The sequence below is a fragment of the Dipodomys ordii genome, unplaced genomic scaffold (assembly GCF_000151885.1).
Source record: "Dipodomys ordii isolate 6190 unplaced genomic scaffold, Dord_2.0 Scaffold138, whole genome shotgun sequence".
NCBI lineage: Eukaryota > Metazoa > Chordata > Mammalia > Rodentia > Heteromyidae > Dipodomys > Dipodomys ordii.
Genome location: NW_012267354.1, coordinates 1,209,401 through 1,217,121, shown reverse-complemented (window position 1 = coordinate 1,217,121; position 7,721 = coordinate 1,209,401).

Genomic DNA, 7,721 nt, shown 5'->3' with positions numbered 1-7,721 from the left:
ATGCAAGGCAAGCACTCTACCACTGAGCCACCTTCCCAGCCTCCCTTTTCCTTCCTTCCTTCCTTCCTTCCTTCCTTCCTTCCTTCCTTCCTTCTTTCTTTCTTTCTCCTTCCTTCCTCCCTTCCTTTCCCCCTCCCTCCCTCCCTCTCTCCCTCCCTCCTTCCTTCCTCCCTTCCTTTCTTTCCTTTCCTTTACCAGTCCTGGTGCTTGAACTCAGGGCCTGGGCACTGTCCCTGAGGCTAACACTTCTACTTTAGACACTTCTGGCTTAAAAAAAAAAAAAAAAACTAATGGCAATACGAGTTTCACAGACTTTCCTGCCCCAACTGCTTTGAACAACAATTCTCAGATCTCAGCTTCCTGAGTAGTTAGGATTACAGTAATGAGTAATCTAGGAGAAGAAAACACCTGGCTCTCCAAAGGTATTCTATTCTCTTAGAATTCTCCTTGTTATCATCCATTAAATTGAGTGGATATTTGAGATGTATAGTAGGTTCAGTAGTATGAAACCAAAAATGTTCCAATTAACAAGAGCTGAGGTCTTGAAAGAAAAATGATATTGTGCATATTACTTCATATTACATATGAACTTCCAAGCATAGAGTTTATGAAAAGTGGCTATAATTCCAGGCATGGTAGCACATGGTAGCAATCCCACCTGCTTAGGAGGGAGGGAGAATGAAATCTTAAGTTTTCCCTAGGCAGAAGCTGTAGACTGTACCTATTAAAACAGTGAAGAGAAACTAAATGCCCAAAAGGGCTGAGGGTGTGGCTCAAATACTAGAGCATTCATGCAATTGCCCTGACTTTTAAAGCCTAGTACCACCAATAAAACAAAATCCAAACTAAAAAAAGATGAATCATACAACATAATTATGGAGATAAAAAAATAAAACAAGATATGTGAGACAGTAGTAAGGCTAGGGTGGCCAAAACAGACTGGAGAAGGTATTAAATGGGCATCAACTTAGAGATGATTATCAGCAAATATAGAGTTGTTACTGCTGGTTGGTGGAATTATGTATCCTTTCTCATATGTTTCTGTATTTTCCATATATATATATATATATATATATATATATATATATATATATATATATATATATATATATATTACATACCTGCTTTTGTTTTTGTAGGTCATGAGATTTGAACTCAGGGTTTAGGCTCTGTCCCTGAGCTTTTTTGCTCAAGGCTAGTACCACTTCGAGCCACAGATTCACTTCTGGATTTTTGAGGGTTTTTGTCTTGTTTTGGTTTTTGTCAGTTGTGGGGCCTGAACTCTGGACCTGGGTGCTGTCCCTCAGCTCTTCAGCTCAAGGCTAGCACTCTACCACTTGAGCCACAGCGCCACTTCCAGCTTTTTCTGCTTATGTGGTGCAGAGGAATCAAATCCATGGCTTCATGCATGCAAGGCAAGCAGTCTACCACTGAGCCACCTTCCTAGCCCTGAGGTTTTTTTTCTTTTTGTTATAGTTGTTCTTTTGGGGGGTTTTGGTAATTAATTGGAGACAATAGTCTTGGGAACTCTCCTGCCCTGGCTGGCTTCAAATTGCAATTCTCAGGTCTCAGCCACCAGAGTAGCTAGGATTACAGGTGTGAGCTACCAACACCCAGCCATACTTGTTTGTAAAATTAGAAAAAGTTGAAAAAAATATTGTTTTGTTTTTAGAAGTAGCTCTGTTGGTAGAGTGCTAGCCAGTGAGTAAAATTATCAAGTACCAAGTTCAAGTCCCAGTCTCAGACCTTAAAACAAAACAAAATGTGCAGTTGGCCTCCATTTTCTACAGAATGAAGTCTGAATTCCTCCTCCAAAGGCTTTCTCCACTTCCATCTACCCTATCTTCAATTCCTCAAGACTGTCTTTTCCAGTCAAAATGATACTTTGTGGCCTAGATTAGCCAAGAAGGTTTGTCAGATTCAATAAACAAAAGTACAGGACACTCAGTTAAATATGAATTCCAGATACATAATCAATAATGTAACACCTCAGACAGAAAGTTACATGAAATTCAAGTTTAGTTGAGCATCTTGTTCTCTGATAACCTACAAGTAATCTTCCTTCTCTCTTGGCTGGAATAGACATAACCATTCAGTTCAACCTGAGGGCAGGGAGCAGGGTGGGAAAGACAACCTGCCAATCAATTCCTCTATTGCAATAAGATAGTATACTTTTGGGAGGAGTCTTGGTTTAAAGGGCTCTTTCTTGACCTTGGCTCATCACTTTTTTGTAGTGGGAAATGTAGCTCATATTTGACTAGCATGTGCAAGGCCCTGAGTTCAGAAAAAGAAAAGAAACAATGCATTTTTGGTCAAAGGACTCTAATCTAGGAGTCAGGTAAATAGGTGAATTTCTCCCAGGAAGAGAAGGTCTAGTTTAATTATACATTAAAGTTTTCTGACAAATGGATCAAGAAAATGCAGTATATATACACACAATGGAATTTTACTCATCTATGATATTGTACCATTCATAAAGAAATGAAAAGACTTGGAAAAATCATATCACGTAAGCCAGACCCAGAGAAAGATTGCATGGATTCCCTCATTTGTGATAGCTAGAATGTGCTTATATATCTAGAAATACACACACGGGATTTACTGAAGTATAGCAGAGTCTATGGAGAGTTCAAATAGACTTTGACCTAGGTCAAAGCCCAACAAAACCAATGTGGGGAAATGGATACAGCTAAGGGAGGGGGTGGGGCCATGGGAGAGGGGGAGATGAATGAAGTGGGAAAGGGGAGGAGAATGCAGCCAAGAATTCATTGTATTTGCCACAAGACTAAGAACAGGGAAGGAGTGGCTCAAAGGGAATGATACTGATGAAGATGCGGTGTGTTCATAAACTGCTTTGTTATATGACATCTCCTTTGTACAACTACTTAGAGATACTTTTAAAAATAAATGAAAAAACTCTGCCACCTTCATTTAAGTATAATGTTCTTATTTTTATTTGGACAGTGTTATTTTTGTAATTTTCTTTTACAGTCTAACTGAATCAGTATGATCCAGAGTTCAAGGCTAGCCTGAGATGCTTAATAACAGGCTGTCTCATAACAAAAAACAAACCAAACTAAAAATACAAACACTATGTCTAATAACTCTCTGGTCTATTGCCGTATTTTCTCTATATTTCAATTGTTTGTTTTTACTTATACTGAGACAAGACCTGGTTTAGTAGTCTAGGCTGGCCTACAACTTCTGATTTCCTAATCAGTCTCCTGGGTGCTGAGATTAGAGACATGTCCTACCAAGCTGAACTAACTTTATAATTTTTATCCACTCTGCCTTTGAAAACAATTCTTTAATGGAACTTGTCAGTTGAGAAGGAATAAACTGTACTTTCTCCTATCATAGTAAATAAACCTGAAAAAACAATTCCTGTTAAGGAGTTGCAGCACAGCCTTGGCGATTTTAAGGTTCCCGGGAAAGGAAACAGCCACATGGTTCAGGCAGAAATAGTTTATTGGGTGGGTGGGTGGGTGGGGAGCAAACTGCAGGCCAGCAAGAGATGAATGCATGTGGAGACAGAGGAGAAGGAAGAAAAGAGAGAGAGAGGGACTCATGTTGAGCTGGATTATATAGGGAACGGTGGGAGGCAGGACCAGAGCAGATGTGGGAGTGATCTCAGAGCCTGGAGAACTGTCTGAGAGAGGCCTGGCCAGGGAGGTTCAGGAAATGACCTCAGCAGATGAGGAAGTGATCTCAGAGCCCGGGATCCTTTGCTGACTCACAGTCAGGTGATTGACAGTCAGGTGATCACTGGTTTCTGGCAGATGAAGAGGAAGCTGGGAAGGGTTGTACTCCCAGGCAGACCAAACATTGATAGAGTATTCAGATTTCAGCTTCCTGAGTAGCTAGGATTACAGGCAGGAGCCACTGGTACCCAAAACTATCTACTTTTTAAATATCAGAATAATTTTGATTGAATTTATGTAGAAATAGATTAAGAATGTTTTCCCCAGGTGAATAATTATGTAGGACTAACCATGGATGACATATAATTTTCCACAACTGGGGGATGGAAGGATTTATTGTCTGTTAGGTAAATTAAATTGGCAGCCGAAGAGAGCAGCATGTGGTATTCAGGGAAAGGTTTATTTGTAGGCCGCCTCTGATCAAGCACACAGAGCAGGAAAAAAAGGGCTGAACCACAGTCTGGCCACAACTTATCAAGGCCAGGGGCAGGAGGTGTGGCCACAACAGATGTGGATGTGACCTCAGGGGAGGAGGTAACTGCCTCCAAGTGTGCCAGTTACCTAGGTGATGCAGGTAGTGGGCGGAGACTCAACCAAGAGGAGGGAGGAGTCTGCTCCGCCTTCCTAGGGTAGACCTTACATTCCAGTCTTTAAAGGACCCAGATTCTCTCAGGCTACTTCCTGCTGACAAGGGGTATCCACATTAGGGGTAAAAGGTGGAATTGTGGTCCTCCGCAAGAGAAGGCAGCAAGCAGCAGTGTCCCTTGGTAGATGCAGTCCTTGAGTGAAGTATGGAAGAAGTCTCCTGAGGCAGAGGCTTGGTAGGCCCAAGAGGGGAACAGGTGTACCTTGAAGTCAGTGTTGGTACAAAAATGGCAGGAGACGGAGCCCTTTTTATTCCTGATAGATGAATCCACTGTGGCTGTGTCTTGAGCTTGACTGCCATGGGGGTGGGCTTGTATTTGATGTGTAGCACGTGGTGCACCAGAAGTAAGGAAGCTGGAAGTTGTCTTGGAAATTCTCTTTGGACTGCTAGCTTTGCCTCCCAGTCTGCTTTTGAATTTCTGACTGTGATGGTGTCCAGTCCTGTCTGGTGTCCCCAGTGGATGATGTTTACCTTGTGGAGATGAAGAGGGACAGACAACTCTCCAGTGTCCCTGTTGTCCATACCTTGGTGGTTGCAGTGAAGGGCAGAATTTTGCCCAGTGTCCTTCTTGTCCACACCTGTAGCATGGTCCAGGCAGCGTATGTTGGTACCTCTTCTCGGAGGAGACCGGACAGCAGCAGCCAGGATTTGATCATTCTCCCTCTTATAGGCAGTCTTATCAGCAATCTCCTTATCTTCCTGATTATTAAAAACCTTAAATGCCATGTTCACCAGTCTCGTTGGGGGGTTTGAGGACCATCCTCAGCCTTTTTTTAAAATGGTTTTTATTGTAAAAATAGTGTACAGAGGGGTTACAGTTACATGAGTAAGGTAATGAGTACATTTCCTATCGAGCATTGTTACCTCCTCCTTTGTTTTTCCCCTACCATCCCTTCCCTACCCACCTCCCCAAATCCCCCCCACCTCCATCCTTAGCCTTTTTTTAACCTTGCCTAATGTCGGGGGCTGATTGGGTGATAAAATGAGTATTAAGAACCACTTTGGCCTCCAGTGACTCTGGGTCTAGCTTAGCATAGTGCTGGAGCACTATCTTGAAGTGTTCCAGAAATTTGGCCAGGTTTTCATTGGGTCTTTGAGTAATGTGTTTTAATTTGTCATAATTAACAGAGAGATAGGCTGCCTTTTGAAGGACAGCCATCCTATTTGCCTCCCAGATGCATTATGTTAATAATTCCAATTGGGCTCTTCCCTAGGCACAGCTGTGGCTCCCACTGGACAGTCAATATCTAAGAGGTGGGCTTCGTCAGCGTGCACCGGGGCTGCAATCCACACCTTTGACTTTTCCTCAGTGGTAAGGGTGGAGGATGGTATTAGATATATGTCCTGCCAAGTAAGGTCATAGGTCTGAGCCAGATATTTATTTATTTATTTATTTTTTGTTGGTTGTGGGGCTTGAACTCTGGGCCTGGGCGCTGTCCCTTAGCTCTTCAGCTCAAGGCGAGCGCTCTACCACTTGAGCTACAGCGCCACTTCCAGTTTTCTGGTGGTTTATTGGAGATAGGAGTCTCACGGTCTCCCCTTCCCCGGGCTGGCTTTGAACTGTGATCCTCAGATCTCAGCCTTCTGAGTAGCTAGGATTACAGGCGTGAGCCACCAGCACCCGGCTGAGCCAGATATTTAAACTGCTTGATATAATTATTAGTATCTTGGACATAAGATCCCAGCCCCTTCTCAAACTGAACAATATCAAACATTGAAAATGGAGCATGCACTCTAATGATGCCTTCAGACCCTGCCACCTCTTGCAAATGGCACATGGAGTTTGGTGGAGGTTGTATGTGGCCAGTGTGTGACTGGGTGCAAGCTACAGTGGGGGAAGGGAGAGAGGACGAAGAGGAGGAAGAGGAAGAGGAAGAAGGTGGAGCCGGAAGGCCCAGCAGGAAGAGGGGCAGAGTCAAAAAGGGGGTCAGACACATCAGGGTCCAGAGGGGGCCCAGAACTCTCAGAGATGGTTGTCCACGTGTGAGGAGGATGGGGAAAGCCAGGCATGAGTGGCAGAGAGCCAGGTTATCCCGGAGAGCAAAGTAAGCCCAAATATAAACGACCTCTAACCATTTACCATGGTGTCGGCAAAAGTCATCTAACTTTCTGAGAATGGTATAATCCAAAGTTCCATCTTTAGGCCATTGAGATCGATTATCCAGGTATGCTATGGCCAGACTTCAATGCAATAATAAATTAGGCGCTTTCTGTTGATGCAGTCCTTAAGGGACAAGACACCCAAGGAATGCAGAAGGCATTCCAAAGGACTTGCAGCACCTCATTAAAATCATGGGAGGGAGTCAGTCTGGTGAGTGAAGGAGAGCTGACCAGGTGGAAGTAGTGTAGACATCCAGCAACAGAGAAACCTTAGAGTTTCACTCACCAGAGTAGAGAAGTGGTGTGGATGTGGATGTGGAGGCCTGCAATGGTATTGGTGAAAAGTCTCACGTCAGTGGCGTCTCAAGGCAGTTCGGTTTGTGGAAAAGAGGGGTGATCAGGAAATTCTAATATTATTGACTCAAAAACCCTATCCGAGGGGCTGGGAAGGTGGCTCAGTGGTAGAGCGCTTGCCTTGCATGCATGAGGCCCTGGGTTCGATTCCTCAGCACCACATAAGCAAAAAAGAAAAAAGCAGGAAGTGGCGCTGTGGCTCAAGTGGTAGAGCGCTAGCCTTGAGCTGAAGAGCTGAGGGACAGCGCCCAGGCCCAGAGTTCAGGCCCCATGACCAGACCCCCCAAAAAAAAAACCCTATCCAAGTCACAGCACCATATATGTTAGGTAAATTAAATTGGCAGCAGAGGAAAGAGAGCAGCACGTGCTATTTAGGCAAGGGAGAGGTTTATTTGTAGGCCGCCTCTGGTCAAGTTGGAAGCTAGACCACGACTTATCAGGGCCAGGGGGCGAGAGAGAGTGTGGTCACACCGGATGCAGAAGTAACCTCATGGAGGAGTGGGGGAGGTGACTGACTCCTGTTACCTAGGAGTCGCTGGTACTGGGCGGAGACTTAACCGAGAGGAGGGAGGAGTCTGCTCCGCCTTCCCAGGCTGTTCTTACACTGCCCCCCCCTCCAGTGGTTACTGTGCCTCATTCTTATCCTGCTCCGATGGTGACTTTAGTTGTACTTCAGTCTCTGAAGTCAGGTCAGTTAGATCAGTGTGGGGCCAAGGTGTTCCTGGAAGCCATTTCTACACAGAGACAGCTGGCAATAGCCTGATTAGGTACCAGAGTGGTAATGCACCACATCTTAGTAAACACAGACCACATAAGCCCCTTTTACCTAGATCTCCAAATGCCAATGACTGAGAGAAACAATGACAAAGGGAAGAGACAATGGAAAGAGAGTGCAATCCTGACTAAAGTCAAAAGGTATT